Source organism: Artemia franciscana, chromosome 20 (genome assembly GCF_032884065.1).
Source record: "Artemia franciscana chromosome 20, ASM3288406v1, whole genome shotgun sequence".
Taxonomy (NCBI): Eukaryota; Metazoa; Arthropoda; class Branchiopoda; order Anostraca; family Artemiidae; genus Artemia; species Artemia franciscana.
The window spans coordinates 8,756,090-8,773,003 of NC_088882.1; the positions used below are offsets into that span (position 1 = coordinate 8,756,090).

At 32.3% G+C, this 16,914-nt stretch overlaps 1 protein-coding gene across 1 annotated transcript in view; it reads left to right on the forward strand.

The window, feature by feature from the left end:
- LOC136040410 (protein sidekick-like) overlaps positions 1–16,914 on the forward strand; it is a gene marked incomplete in the record, with an annotated part of 274,067 nt that overhangs the window by 228,930 nt on the left and 28,223 nt on the right.

Sequence of the window (16,914 nt, forward strand, 5' to 3'; positions counted from 1 at the left end):
TTATCCGTCAAATTATAATGAGCAAGTATTACATTTTTAGAAGAACGAGTGGCTTACCGTTTAACAGTCCGAGATCTTAATACTGATTAAAAGTCACCTTTCGGAGGTCACATCTCGATTATTCCTTACCAAATTCACATTACCATGGTGAAAGCCACGCCCGTTAATAGCAGGTACCGAGGTTCTACCCCCCCCCCCCACATGTCACAAGGATATTTCATGCATGTTTTTTCCGCAGCTCCTTAATGACAAGTTTTTTAGGAAATATCGAAAATTGTGTTAAATTCAAAAAAAGAATATAGACAATATTTGTGTTTAGATGTCTATGCTGCACCAGCTCTATGAGTGTCTCTCGTATCAATTTTCATATATTATGTCAGTATCCAAAAGAATCATCTAATTACAGTGTAGGGGATAAAACCACGCCCGTGAACAACTGGCACCAAGGCCGTAGCCAGAATGTCTGTTCGGGAAGAAAGGTATTTTTTGGGGGGAGGGGTACAAAAAAGAACTTTACAAATCGTATCAAAAATGTGTTTATTTGTATTTTGTTACTTTTTTGCGAGTAGGGTAAAATTTCAAAGGTTTTGGGGGGGGGATTTCTGCTGGTAACGCTCCCCTCTGGATACGGTCTTGACTGGGACTGCAGTTCAATCACGCGAGGAGTTCTTATGTATAAAAAACAGGGTTTCAAAGTTTTTCTAGGATAGATAGTATGAAGATTAGAAAAAAGTAAGGGAAGTAGAGAAGGCGTTATATTATGAATTAAATTAAAAAAAAACAAGTTTTTTCAACTGAAAGTAAGGAGTGACATCAAAACTTAAAACGCAGAGAAATTACTTCGTACATGAAAGAGGCTGCTTTCTCATCAACGCCCCGCTCTTTACGCTAAAGTTTGACCCTTTCTCTCAATTCTTCTTTCTAAAACAGTAAAAAACTTTAGCGTAAAGAGCGGAGCGTTGATGAGAAAGCAGCCTCTTTCATGTACGAAGTAATTTCTGTGCGTTTTAAGTTTTGATGTCACTCCTTACTTTCAGTTGAAAAAACTTGTTTTTTTTTATTTAATTTCTGAACGTTTTTGAATCAATGCATGTTTTGATTTTGGCTCTCCGCAGAGGAATAATCAAAACGAAATTTGCATATTTTTTTTTTGGCTCAATGGCTTTCTCATAACTTTGATCAAATGATTTTGAGAAAAAAAGAGCGGGGGACGAAGCCTAGTTGCCCCCCGATTTTTTGGTTAATTAAAAAGGCAGCTAGAACTTTTAATTTTTTACGAATCTTTTTATTGGTAAAAGATTTACGTAACTTATAAATTAGCTTACGTAAAGAACTTTTGTATTCTCATATTTTTATTACATATATGAGGGGATTCGCCCATCGTCAGTACCTCGCTCTTTACACTAAAGCTTAAATTTTATCCCAATTCATTAAGAATGACCCCCTGAATCACAAAAGCCGTAGAATAAGTAGTTGAAATTACCGAAAATACTTTAGCGTAAAGAGCGAGGTATTAGAAGGAGGTGAGCCCACTCATATGGGTAATAATTTCTGTTTGTTTTAAGTTTTGTTGCTGTTCCTTACTTCCAGCTGAAAAAGCTTTTTCACTTTTATTTTTTAATTGTTTTTTTTTTAAATAATGCTAGTAAATCCTGCTCTCCCTTCATGGAAATTTTCTTCTCCCATTACAAATTCTCGAAGGAAAGTTCCCCCAGCATATCCCCCTCTTCTCAACCCCTCCCCCAAACCAAAAAAATCCTCCTGAAAACGCCTGTATACTTCCCAATAACCATTACTATATGTAAGCACAGGTCAAAGTTTGTAACTTGTTGCCCCTCCCACTGGGACTGTGGGGGAGTAAGTCGTCCCCAAAGACATAGTTATAAGGTTTTTCGACTACGTTGAATAAAATGGCTATCTCAGAATTTTGATCCGTTGACTTTGGGAAAATAATTAGCGTGGGAGGGGGCCTAGGTGCCCTCCAATTTTTTTGGTCACTTTAAAAGGGCACTAGAACTTTTCATTTCCATTAGAATGAGCCCTCTTGCAACATTCTAGGACAACTGGGTCGATACGATCACCCCTGGGAAAAAAAAAAATAAAAAAAATAAACACACATCCGTGATCTGCCTTCTGGCAAAAAATGCAAAATTCCACATTTTTTTAGATAGGAGCTCGAAACTTCTACAGTAGGGTTCTCTGATACGCGGAATCTGATGGTGTGATTTTCGTTAAGATTTTATGACTTTTAGGGGGCGTTTCCCCCTATTTTCTAAAATAACGCAAATTTTCTGAGGCTCGTAACTTTTGATGGGTAAGACTAAACTTGATGAAACTTATATATTTAAAACCAGCATTAAAATGCAATTCTTTTGATGTAGCTATTGGTATCAAAATTCCATTTTTTAGAGTTTTGGTTACTATTGAGCCGGGTCGCTCCTTACTACAATTCGTTACCACGAACTGTTTGATTAAGAAGGCGTGAGTGGAGGCCACTGTTTTAAAATTGCAAAGGATGTCGAAGGTGAAGCCATACAACATAATAAAAAAAATTTTACAAAAAATTGCACGTTAAGATTTTGAGAAGTGGTCAGCCTGGATTTGTCCGCCTGAAGATTATTTTTTAAAGAAAATATATAAAATTGTAGAAAATGACAGAGAAGAATTAAATTCGTTTTGACAATTTGGAAGTGAGGGAAGATGTATTTTCCCAAGGGGATTTAGAGACAGTACTAGACCGATGAATACTGAAAACGATACGACCACTGCTGAGGGGAAAATGACGTAATTTGTGCTTGATTCTGTTTTTTTAATAAGGCTTGAAACGAATTTTCCAATACATGTAGTGACCTATTTAATTTTTTTTCAGGCCAGAAAATCTCAGGATGGCAATTTTCAAAAAAAAAAGAAAGAAAATGGAACAGTTTTCAAGAAAAAAATAACATAAATATATAACTGTATCTATCGAATATTTACTAATCTCATTTTGATTACTGCCTTCTTTGAGGGGGTATGACGTCAGGTCCACTCGAGGGCTTTGACTTCATTTCTTTCGTTTCAGTTTCGTTTTGATCTTTTTATTTCCTTCTAATTATTTTCATTGTCATCTTTCAGGAAATGTAACAACTGGTCCACAGGATGGATCTCCAGGAAGACCTCGGGATCTCCTTCTAACTAAGTCTGCCTCTTCTGTGGGTCTTCAGTGGGAAAACGGAGCATCTGGGAAAGGTCCTATTCTTGGATACTATGTTGAAGCCAAGAAAAAAGGTATATACTTATTGAGTAAAAAAAAATTAAATAAATTACAAATTAATACAAGGTCCGATATTTTTACATGTACATATGTAAATATATACGTTATGTAAAATATATATATATATATATATATATATATATATATATATATATATATATATATATATATATATATATATATATATATATATATATATATATATCTATATATATAAAAATAAGTTGTCTGTCTGTCTGTGGGTCTGTGGATCAGGTGACGTCATGTTTCGGCTGACGTCATGAAATTAGTTGCCGTCATTTTTGTTATGACGATGCTTAGTATATTGTAAAACACATTAATTTGGTTAATAATATACCATTTAAAACACCAAAATGAACATGCTGGAGTAGTCACTCGGTGAGAGAGGGTGTCAGAACGGAGAATGAAGGTCCCAGGTTCAAATCCTGGTTAGGCTAAAAAAGGTAAAAAACTAAAAACTAAAAAAAAAACTGAAAAAACTAAAAAAAGGCAAAAACTACAAAAAAACTAAAAACTAATAAAAAAAAAAAAGCCGAAAAACTAAAAAATTTAAAGAAACTAAAAAAAGGAAAAAACTTAAAAAGCTAAAAACTAAAAAAAACTAAAAAAAAGGAAAAATGAAAAATAGAAGAGAAAAAGAATACTAATAAAATTAAAAATAAAAATAAAAAAAAATAAAAAAGATAAAAAGCTAAAAAAAGGTAAAAACCAATAAAAACTAAAAAGAAAAAAAGGTAAAAAACTAAAAAAAAAATTCATCTAAAAAACTAAAAAAAAACTAAAAAACGTAAAAACTAAAAGAACTAAAAAAGTAAAAAAAAAACTAAAAAAAGGAAAAAACTGAAAAATAAGCGGGATATAAAACAGGGGGATATAAATGACGACCGGGACACCGGGACATAAGGAATATAAATGAATCAGAAAATACAACTCATGTTTCCAAATGACGTCGTTTGGAGCCCAAATTGAAAATCCAGATCAATTTATGTCTACTTTCAAAGTAAAAGGGCAAATTTATCATAGAGCAGGGTCTCTTCTACCATTCTCAGGCGAGAATCATAAATTTTTACAATTGTACTTCATCAGTGATAGAAATTCTGAATTGAATGCACGTTGCGAAATTTCTCCCAACATTGAAAGGACAATCGTTTCCCAATTACAACATCTTTTCCACGAAAATAATAATTTAGTGCGTCTGTTCAAAACAGCCATCGATTTGATGCCTACTTATACGCATAAAATTGTTATTTCCGCTGACAAAACGCCTCCTGGCCAACATGTGCGTAGATACAATGCTCCAACTATCGACGAATAGGCCATCGTTATGGTCGGTGATCAGTTTTTACCTCGAGATATTATTCTCAGGGTTTCCACCACACGTGCTACAACTAAAAATAGGCCTACCAATAATACTTTTAAGAAATATAAACCCACCAAAGCTTTGCTATGGCACTCGACCTGCCGTAAAAAAAACAATGGAAAACCTAATAGAGGCCACAATCTTGACAGGGCCTTTTGAGGGTGAGGCTGTTCTTATTCCTCGCATTCCCAAGATTCCAACGGATCTGCCTTTTCAATTTAAAAGATTGCTATTCCCAATTCGATTAGCATTTGCAATCACCATTAACAAAGCTCAAGGTCAATCATTAGAAAAATGTGGTATAGATCTTAATACTGATTGTTTTTCCCATTGACAATTGTACGTTGCATGTTCGAGGGTCGGTAAACCTGACAATCTATTTATATGCAGCGACAATTGGACAGCGAAGAATGTTGTATATTCGCAAGTTTTACGCAGTTAATTTGTATTTTATCTATCTATCTATCTATCTATCTATATAAAAACGAGTTGCATGTATGCATGTTTGTTTGTTTGTAAAAAGAGCGTTTGCATATGATGTCATTATTAGTACATACGGCTTTGTATATGCAGAGACAATGGGAAAGCCAAGAATGTTGTATATTCGCAATTTTTACGTAGTTTAACTCCTGCAGACGAAATGAATGCTTGCCTAAAAAATTCTAATTTATAGGCACACGTAAAAATATTAAAATTAACTACAAATATGCGTGTCCGATTGCAAAACGATGACTCTGGTCAAACAGTAGACTCAATTTCAGGACGTATACAACTACTTGCTGATTTCTGTAATTTAGTGACGTCCAAAAATGAATTGATTGAAAAAGTATTTCCGAATATTCCAAAAAATTATAAAAATAATAAATGGCTAAGTGAAAGAGCGATTCTCGCACCCAAAAATATAGACGTCCACGAAATCAACAATATTGTTTTGAACAAGATTCGAGACCAGGCAGTCCTTTACAAGTCAGTCGACACAGTTTTGGAACCAAATGAAGCGGTTAATTATCCATCTGAATTTTTAAATTCCATAGATCCTTCAGGGTTTCCACCACAAGTGCTACAACTAAAAATAGGCGTACCAATAATACTTTTAAGAAATATCAACCCACCAAAGCTTTGCAATGGCACGCGACTTGCCGTAAAAAAAAAACAATGGAAAACCTAATAGAGGCCACAATCTTGACAGGGCCTTATGAGGGTGATGCTGTTCTTATTCCTCGCATTCCCATGATTCCAACGGATCTGCTTTTTCAATTTAAAAGATTGCAATTCCCAATTCGATTAGTATTTGCAATCACCATTAACAAAGCTCAAAGTCAATCATTAGAAAAATGTGGTATAGATCTCAATCCTGATTGTTTTTCCCATGGACAATTGTACGTTGCATGTTCGAGGGTCGGTAAACCTGACAATGTATTTATTACAGCGACAATTGGACAGCGAAGAATGTTGTTTATTCGCAAGTTTTACGCAGTTAATTTGTATTGTATCTATCTATATAAAAACGAATTATGTGGATGCATCTTTGTTTGTAAAAAGAGCGTTTGTATATGACGTCATTATTAGTACATACGGCTTTGCATATGCACAGACAATGGGAAAGCCAAGAATGTTGTTTATTCGCAATTTTTGCGTAGTTTGAAACACATATATAAATCTATCTATATTCACAGGTGGGACACAGGGACACAACTACAATGGCGCATAACTAATATGGCGCGTAACGACTTACGCGCGCGGGGGGGCTTGGGGGGGTGCAAAGCGCCCCACCAACTAGGTGTTGGGGTGGCGCGAAGCGCCACCCCAACAGCTAGTATATATATATATATATATATATATATATATATATATATATATATATATATATATATATATATATATATATATATATATATATATATATATATATATATATATATATATATATATATATATATATATATATATATATATATATACATCGGGGATTCAGTAAACAGATTAAAGTAGCTTATGAAGGCGCAGTGCAGCTTTAAATTGAAGGCGTAATTGTCTTTGGAAATTAGCAGATTGTTTCTGGTTGAGTTTTATAGACGAAAAGTGTTCAAAAAATGTGAAAATTTTGTCTTTTTCTTATTTATTTTCACGATTGAACGTGGCAACACTGACGAAAATGTAAAGCGACCTTAATCAAATCATAGTTTTGAAACTACCAAAATTTATTTATTTTTTCTGGTATTTTAGCCTTATTTAAATCTAAGTGTGTTTCTTTTCACAGATATTTTAAGCAATAATGGCAGAATAGAGATATGATATACATACTAGTGCCAGTGGTTTAAGCAAGAACACTCTGTACAACGTCCTAGTACTCTCCCAAGATATCTTAGGTGTTGACGTGGCCTGTGCCAAAATTTTATTTGTGTGTTTCTCAAAAGTGACGTGGCTTCATAAGCCCAAGTTTTAAAAGAGGATCGCATGGACACGAGCGGTTGATTCGCTCAAACGTCAACTAAATAACAACAACAATTACCAAAAGAAAAACCATAGAAAATAATCATTTACAAACATGAATAGGCCCAACTAGGTTCCAGGGTGGGAGAGTGGTGTTAAAAAAATGTCTTAGGTACTTAAAATAAGCGGATATTTGAAATTTGTTTTGCAAGTAAATTTTTTTGCTTAAGTATCCTCTATCCCTAATTGCCAAAATTGCTACAAAATTGAATTGAAATTTTCAAAAAGTTGAGGATGTGTATGGCATTTTATGCATTATATACAACTTCTTCTTAGCCTTCAATCGAAAATGGGAAAATTTTATTTTATATCATCTCTTTAATGAAATTTGTAAGACTATAAACGAGGGGAGAGTCCACCTGTGGTCAAAATACGTTTCGTGTTAAGTTCTAATAGCACCCTAAAATTTAGGGGTGGTGGGAGGATGCACGGAATGGCGCGCGGATCAGAATAGCAAATCTTAATACATCCTTAAGATACGAAATTTCCGTAACAGTCTCATATTTTTGGACTTGTGGAATTCAGATTTTTAGTGTTCCGTGGCCTGCCAAGCCCGCTTGTAAGTCTCAAACCTTTAAGTACAAAAATTGCTTCTTTTTTTGCAAAAAGCACAAACAGATAAAAATTCTTAGGTTTTAACACGTGACAGTTTGTTAATGTTTTAATCTGTTAAAACTTTTAAATCTGTTAATTTCTTTTTTTTCAAGCTTCCCGACGGCAATAAATATTTGTTATACAAAATTCGCTGTTAAATCTTTGATCTGTTAATCTTTTAATCTCTTAATGTTTTAATCCGTTAAATCTTTAAATCTATTAAATTTGTTAATTTTTTCTTTTTTTTTTCAAGCTTCCCGAGGTCAATAAACATTTGTTATACAAAATTCGGTTTTAAATCTTTGATATGTTAATATTTTAATCTGTTAATCTTTTAATATTTTAAATCTTTTAAATCTGTTAATTTTCTTCTTTTTTTCAACCTTCCCGAGGCAAATAAACATTTGTTATACAAAATTCGCTGTTAAATCTTTGATATGTTGATCTTTTAATCTGATAATCTTTTAATCTGGCAATGTTTTAATCCGTTAAATCGTTAAATCTTTTAAAACTGTTAAAAAAAAATTTCTCAAGCTTCCTGAGGCCAATACAAATTTGTTATGCAAAATCCGCTATTAAATCTCTTGATATATTAATCTTTTAATCTGTTAATGTTTTAATCTGTTAAATTTTAAAATCTTTTAAATCTGTTAATTTTTTTTTCACAATTTTGCTGCGCCTTTTTACTGCTTCTCGAGTATTTTTTTTCATCATATAGCTTCAAAATTCATAGAAATGTGGATCTTCAGGCCAAGAAACCAGCCTGTGTTAAGTATCATGTCCCCAGTCCTTAAAAAAAGAGTAATATCAAAACACGAATATGGTATGGATCAATAAACAAACAGGGTCCGTTAAGGATAAGGATCTCACTGTAGATTTCATAACAAAGTTGCTTTTTTTTTTCATGATTTCGCAATTAGTAGCACCGATGATTCATTTTTTCATAGAAAAAGGGTTTTATTAAATAAAAAATTACAAAAACCCGAAGTTTGTAAACTTGTATGGGTAAACATCACCCTTTAGAAGACCCTACTTTCTCACTCATTACCAGCCATCCTTACTTCCCCCCCCCCCATCATAAAAAAACTCATTGAGTGAGAACGTTGAAGTATAGGCGTTTTCATAAAAGTACCTCTAGGGGTTGCCATTTAAATTTTTTAATATTTCCCAGTTTCAATATCAGTGATTTATTCTTTTACGTACAAATTAAGGCTTAATTGAGAATTAGTTGAATGGGCCGTTTAAATGGGCCGTTAAATCCAGCGCAGTCAAGTATATAAATAATAGGTAAATTAATTAAGGATCTAGTCAAGATATCTTTAGTGGAAGCAGGGACATACACAGTTTGTTTGTTGTTGTTTTTTTTGCGGGGGGGGGGGTGAGGATTCCACCTCCCTTTTGGCATGTCCTTAGTTTAAGTGTCCATATTGAAATCACGTCAAATTTTTGTTTTCTGCTAATGTCATGCAATTTCAAATGAGTTTTCTTTTTCTTTATAAGGAAGGTTTGATTATGCCTTAAACTGTATTTTCAGGATAAACAGGTATTTGTTAGAAAAAAAAAAATCAGTTTGTCCTATTTGTAAGAATATTGATTGAAATTTTTAATCTTTTAGCAAAACTGACATCTGGCTATAGTAAGTAATACGCATGGCATGTTTAAGTTTATCTTCCATGTAAACCATTCGTTTTGAATCCAATGTCTTAGCATGGATTACAATTGACTCTTAACCCTCATGTTCATGCCTTATAAACATTTTAAACGTTCAGAAAATGTAGGACAACTGTTTAGTTCGTCTTTTTTTTTCCCGAAAGGTGTTTCGAGTGCCCAAATTTATTGTTCATTTTCTTCTGATTGAACGGTATAAAAATCTGTATTTAGTAAATTTTCGGAAGTGCGAAGGTTTACAAAAAGTGTTAGCGAAATACGTGAAACTCATGTTTTTAGGCTCTCCTGAAAAAGTTGGTATATTTTTTTCCTTCTTTTTTTCATACTCCCTTTGCCTGGTTTTTTTCTCTCTTTTTATGAAATTGTGTGTGCTCTTTTATTTATTTACTTTTTTTTCGCATTGAAGAACTAATTTTTATGTTTGTTCCACCCAATAGTGACGAGCTTATCCCTCCATTGAGGCAGTAATATTAAATCGTATATATGTGCTGATTAAATAAACTCATTCATATTTTGTAACTGCCTTAAGACTATATCTGACATTTTTAAACTTTTGAAATAATTGCCAAAACTGTTTGCTGTGTCATATCGAAAGGGAGTATTAGTAGGGCAACGTATGTTCAATCACGCTTCGATTCTCCTCATCTACATGACCCTACTTGCCCTCTATTTGAGAACAGCTTAGCAAACAGTGGCAATTACCTCAAATGTGTCGAAATATCAGTTACAACCTTTTGGCGTAACAGCCACGATTTGAGGAGGAGTCTCGACCCTTTTTGGGTCCACCCCCACAAAAATAATAACTCCTAAGTCTATTGGGGTATGGAACTCAAGGAGAATTAAATTTTGTAAGGGTTCAGGCGTAAAAAAAAGTCTTCCAGAGAGGATCAGAGTCCGATGACCAGTTTTTTTCAAAAACAGGTTAAAAATTATTTTGTGGAAAATTATGTGATTGATTGATTGATTCCTATATTTATACAACAATCAACAATAACAAAGGAATAAGATAAACATAACCAGTGCGAGAATGTCAAAGGGCATGTGCACAGGGATTAATTGATAATTTAATTGATTAATTAAACCATCTAAGGAATAGACAAGAGATAAGAATAAACACCATGACCTACCCTGCATCTCGACCAAGGAGAAAATTTTTGACTTGGGGATTTAACCTTTGTTAATTTTTATTTAATGTTAAGTTCATCTGTCTCTGGGTACGTTGCTTGACTTTATTAGTTATTACTGTTTTTCTTTAGGTGTTTATTTTTCTTGATTTATTGTTGAACTGGTGACTTTTTGTGGGGCTAGGGGAAATTGTTAGTTATGATAGAAGGTTAATTTGTTGCTTAAATATGGGTTTACAATTTTGGTTTCATAGATGATGAAGGGTTGAGATAGGGAAATAGGTTCCCATACAAGGTAGTGTTGTGTTCTTGTATGACACCGATTTTTGGATTTTTTTTTTTTTTTTTTTTTTTTTTTTTTTTTTTTTTTATATTGTGGTTGAAATCAATTGACTTAAATAAACGGAGTTAAATTGCATTGAAGAAGTCAAGTTTTAATTGGAATTGAATATAAAAAACTAAAGAAAACGAAACATACAATATTTTTTATAATATTCTACATGCAGCCAGTTTGGTAGTTTTGCTTGTTTGTATTATTTTTTTATTATCTTTTTTTGCTCCGCTATTTTTTTTTTATTTTGTGTAGTGTCTAAAAAACTCGTTATTGTTTAATATTATTATATGAAAAATGTCTCTTCCCCTTAATCATCTACAGAGGTTTCAATTTGGCTCGAAAAAAAAGTAATTCCGAAAGAAAGCAAAAATATGGGCACAAGTATTAATATTACAAAATTAAGGCAAGAAAAATTAATCTGCATGGCATGTTTAAGTTACGTAATGATATGTTATAATGGCATGTCATGTGACATTTAATGTGTCATGTAAACTGTTATTTTTTTTTACCCCGTGTTTTAGTGTGTATATTTGTGTGTTAAAAAATCGCGAATTCGTCCAGCCTCAAATATTTAAAATAACTATCAACTTTTTCGCGATAAAAAAAAAGGAAAAAAAATCGGCGTAATTTCCCTTCTTGTCATATATAAATAAGACATGACAAATCCAAAAGTCTTCAGATAAAGCAAAAACTTATTTTGACCAAAACATAAAACTAAATAAATAATGCGTATGCAAATAAGAAATAACATTTTTCAATAAAACAAAAACATATTTGATATTGCTATTGTCACCTGCCTAAAAAAATGGCTAATTTCTTTTGTGTCCTAAATATGAACAAGGCATAACAAATATAAAACTCTTTAGGAATTCAATTAAATAGGAAAAAAGTAGATTATTCGTAATAAGTGTGATGGAAAACGGGAAGCGTTTACCAGATTTAAAAAGATAAAAGTGAGCGATATTCTTCTTTTAGGGAGATATTTGAACTATATCCTCTATATTTGGGGGTGGGGTTGCACGACTGAACACGGTTTGAAAAGCTGTATATATAGAACAACTTAAATAAATCTTTCTAAAAAAATTGGTTAAGGTTTTTCCCAAATTCAGTTTTTCAAGATTCGTGGAAAGGAATAAAAAAAGAAAAATCGATCAAAAAGTGGCAAAAAGAGGAATAACCCACGTTTGTGTTTAAAATTGAATACTTTTTAATTAATGCTTATACTTAATAAATAATTAATAAATTTTTATTTAAGATTAAAATTATAAGAATAAATTCAGATTTATTAAAATAAGTTAATGCATAGTAAATTATTTTATAAATATATAATTAATGTATAAAATTGATACATTTTTACTAGTTTTTGGAAATTTCTTATTAGTCATTTACTTTTACTTGTGTTAGATTTTAAACGTCCATTTTATGAAAACAAAAGCCATTTTTCTCGAATTATTTATTTTTTTTACCTACTGGAATGTCCAAAAAAATTGTTTTCTTTATCTGAGAATTGGACATAAACATTTATTTTACTTGCTTTTAAACAACAAAAGTGGGATAAAAAAAAACAGAAAAAGAAAGAATGTGAAACACATAAAAAAATCAACTTTTAAAGAAGAAACATAATATAGTAGGTATACACGTGTAATCCAGTCAACCCTGGTAAATACGTATCCGACATTTTTACACTTTTGAAATACTTCATAAAACAGTTTGTTAAGCTGCTCTCAAAGGGAGGATCAGAAGAGCGGCTTATGTTCGATCCTCATGAACTGCTTTAACCCTTCTGATCTGCATTATCCTGCTGATTTTTGTGTCAACATGACCTTAGCAAAGGGTTTTTGGTAATTATCTTGGACGAGTTAAGATATCTAGTACGACAGTAACCCCTGGCTCCCACTGCTGCGATTTCGTGCAAAATCCTGCGACATGCGACAAATGACACAAATCGTGCGACAAAACGACGCAAAACCATCCGTTTTGCTGCAAAGTAGGATGCGTTGAATAATTTCCACTCATATGACAAATCGCATGCGTTGTTCTGATTAAAAAAAATTAAAGTAAATCATAACCAAAGTCATAGAGCTGATTGAAAAGCCAATTTTGGCTGTTTGTCGCAGCTACGCAAAAGTCTGCGTTTCTTTGTGAACCTCCATCCGATTCTGTCGTACGTCTGTTCCGCCAGAAAAAAAAATCGTGTCGGGATTGACGCAGCAGTGGGAACCTGGGGTAAGGCAAAGCAGCGACGAAATGCTAGTTAAAGGTGTTCACCCGAGGATTGCTATGTAACGTGTATGTCAGCGCGGTGCGTGCAATGGTGGCGGTAATTCCGTTGCATAGAAATAGGATTTTTTTTTCTGTTTAGGCTCTGGAAAGTGACAACAGAACAAAATATTGACCTTTGTTAAAGCTAATTCGTGTGAGCAAAGAACAATAGAAATTATTGAATTAATTATTTGCTCGTTTACAACTATTTTTGGTCTTTTCCATGTATATTTCTTAATTGATCATAAAAAGAGGTATTTATTTAGTGGCAATAACTTCTAAAGTTATCTAACAAACTGATAATAGTAATTAGCTATATAGCTTTAATTGGCCAGCTACATATATTTTTTCAGCTAAGGGGGATAGCAAAGAGCATAAGCAGTTATAATTGAAGGAAATCGAGTTCTTCGTTGAGACAAAAAAGAGAAAATTGTTGTAGTATCGTAACTTCTAATGGTTAATTTTGAAACAGTTAGTGTTATATATTTCAAATCACCATAAAATCAGAAAAAGTATATTTTTCTTGTGTTTATTTTTATCAAAATTTCGTTTTTTATAGTTTCGGTTGCCTAGAGACACAATTCAGCCATTACTTATACTTCTTTACCGTGAATTGTTTGAAAGACGTGTTTGAAAGGTGTTGAAAAACAAGATAACCAATAGAATATACCGTTACTCAGGAAAATCATGTAGTTAATTATTGCAGTTTAAGTGAGAATATTTACCTTACTATCGTTATTTATTTTATAATTTCCTTCTTTTACCTTATCATTTATTATCATTGTTTATCTTGTAATGCTTATTTTTACTCTTCCTTTACATTAGAATGAATTAAAGATTCACTTTTGCCCAAATGACTTGATGCATTTTTGGGGAACAAATCTTTTTTCTATTTATATAAATCTAGTCCTGATTATTTTATCATCAAAATGAAATTAAAATATTAGAATCAGGCAAAACTTTCAATAGGGCAGGTAACTTCGAAAGAACGAAATACCTCTTTTTACAAAAAAAAATGACAATTCTCAATGTTTCAGCTCCACACCTTTAGGCTTTCCCAACAAAAAAAGAGGAAAATGAAAATGAAAGATAGTCATTTTCCCCTTTTTCTTTGTTGCTATCGGCTTTCAGAAACTTCACTATCTTTTTAAAATCTATAATGGTTTTCAATATTTTTGTTTCATTTTAGTTATTAATAATAATGATAATATTTATAATAACAATAATATAATAAAATAACAATAAAATAATTAATTAATACTCTTCAATAATAAAATAATTAATTTATATTTATGGACAAATTGCTTTAATACTACAGTTAACTTAAGATGTTACAGCTTGGATATGATTTTTGAGTTATTAGAATTTGTTTTGTACAATACTTATATAAGATTTGGTGGTGATTTATACAAGCAAATCGTGGGAATTCCCATGGGGGGGGGGATGCCAGCTCATTTATAGCTGACTTGTTTTTGAGTCAACTAGAATATAAATATATGATGGATAAGAATAATCCAAATAATTTAAAACATGTTTTGTCAAATAATAAAAGATATTTAGATGATATTTTGGTCTTAAATTGTAAGGATTTCATTGATATTTCTAAAAATATATATCCATCAGAGCTTATTCTTGAACCTAGTCATGGCGCTGGTCATGAAGATCATTTCTTATATTTAAATATTAACATTTGTGATAATAATAAATTAAGTTTTAAAATGTATAATAAAACGGACGATTTTGATTTTGAAGTGATTAGTTTCCCATTCCCTGAAAGTAATATACACTCAAATATCACGTATTCAGCGTTTTTCTCACAGTTACTTCGTTATGCAAGGATTTGTAGTAATTATATTGATTTTAAAAATAGATGTAAAATCTTAAGCCAAAAATTGATATCAAGAGGTTTTTCTGCAAATAAATTAACTTGGCAATTTAAAAAATTTAGTTTTCATTATAACGAGCTTTTAAATAAATATCAAAAGAATTATCTGGATATACTCAAAGAAATTTTCAACTAATTTCGGAGGTTCGAGAAATGATGTTGCAGCGCCATTTATTTTGAATTGTGTTTCTAATAGAGCGGATTTTCTTAAAAAATAGCCACATGGTAAAGATGAATTCTATAATTGTTTAGTTCATTCAGGTTTTTTTGCAATGTGTTAATATTTGTGATTTGGTAAAATTTATCATATTTAGTTTACCTATTGTTGCTAAAAAGAGGTATACATTAACAGGATAAGCTTGTTTTGGTGTTACTTGGTTGTTTTACATTTGCTGTTTTTTTTTTTCTTTCATAGGCATGTATTTTGGGGGTGATACCTGACACGGGGATGCCATGGATATTCTGTGGGAGCCGCAACACTTGGCTGGGTAGAGAATTTAATGTGGCAAAACCCTATAGACAAGTGTATTCTCCTGATGAGCCCTTGTATTGGGTTGTTGCCTCTGAATTATTTGTCTTTATTGTTTCTATTGTTTGGTAAATGACGACTTATACTTATTGACGACATGACTGCCTGTCCATGGATTATTCTTAATGGTTGATTGTGTATGGCTATGCTGTTTGACCTATGTGATTGTATGGATGAGTAGGGTTAAGGCCTCATTCAAGTGCTGGTCTATATTAATCACTAATTTAGGAAAACAGTCTTCCTTTTCTCCTTCTGTCTCTCTTTTTTTTTTTTTTTTTTTTATTATTTTTTTTTATTTTTTTTTTTTTTTGTGTTTGTGCTGTTGCATTGGTGATTTCTCTTTTCATGATATACTCTTCACTCATCTGTATGTTTATTTACCCTAACATTTATGTGTTCTGTGTATTCTTTGGTTTATTGTTTCATTATCTTTGCAGAAGAAGAGAAGTGGTTGACTGTAGTGAAGCTAGAAAATGGGCCTCAGTCGGATTTTTTTCTGTCTTACCAAAATCTTTTACCCTCCACGACGTACCTATTTCGCGTCATTTCGTATAATAGATTTGGAATATCACTGCCAGTTTATTCATTAGAAGAGGTATGTAGACTTAGTCGCCCTCAATAAAAGATCCAAAGCAAAATTTTTCTCTAGATTTATTTCTTTGTTTTAATCGCTCTTTCTACTCCCCATTTCCTCTTTCTGCATTCTATGTCTTTAGTATATTTGCGCCTCAGATTGCATTTATTTCGTCAATTCAGATTTCATATCAACCAGATTGAAATGCTACAAGCTTCGTTGGGCTTTTCCCTATGGATTAGGTACATAGCTAAGAAATGCAGGTATTTGACGTTACCCAAATATGGAGGGAGTATCAGTAATTCTCCCAAAGTGTAGAGAATGTATCGTTGCATTCTTTCTGAATTGTATTTAAATAATGTTAGTTTCGATGAAAGATGGTTCAATTTTCTTATCTGCGTCTTGCATTATCGCTTTCATAAAATGTGAAATCTTTTTTCGCTTAAGTCAAGCTTTTTATGTAAAGATTACGTACTTGCCAATATCTTTTGTGTTCTATTTGTATTTCTGTTAGGTGCTCGCGTGTATTTTTCCTTGTTTGACATTCATTTATCTCTTTTCTTCTGTCTTCTTCTCTTCTCGTGAAGTTTACTTCATAAGGTTAGATTTTGTTTTTGTTTTCGTTTTTATATTTTCCAAGGACTGAAGACGACTTGGCGGAGGTCCTCGTCGAAATATCCGATTTTTTTCGTTTTATACGTGTCCACTGGCTGACACTGCTCTCGGTTTTCTCGCCTATTTGATTCCGTAGAAATCGAAATAATAGTAACGATTATGTCTGGTCTCGATATCGAGCATCCATGTCTTGAGACCACTT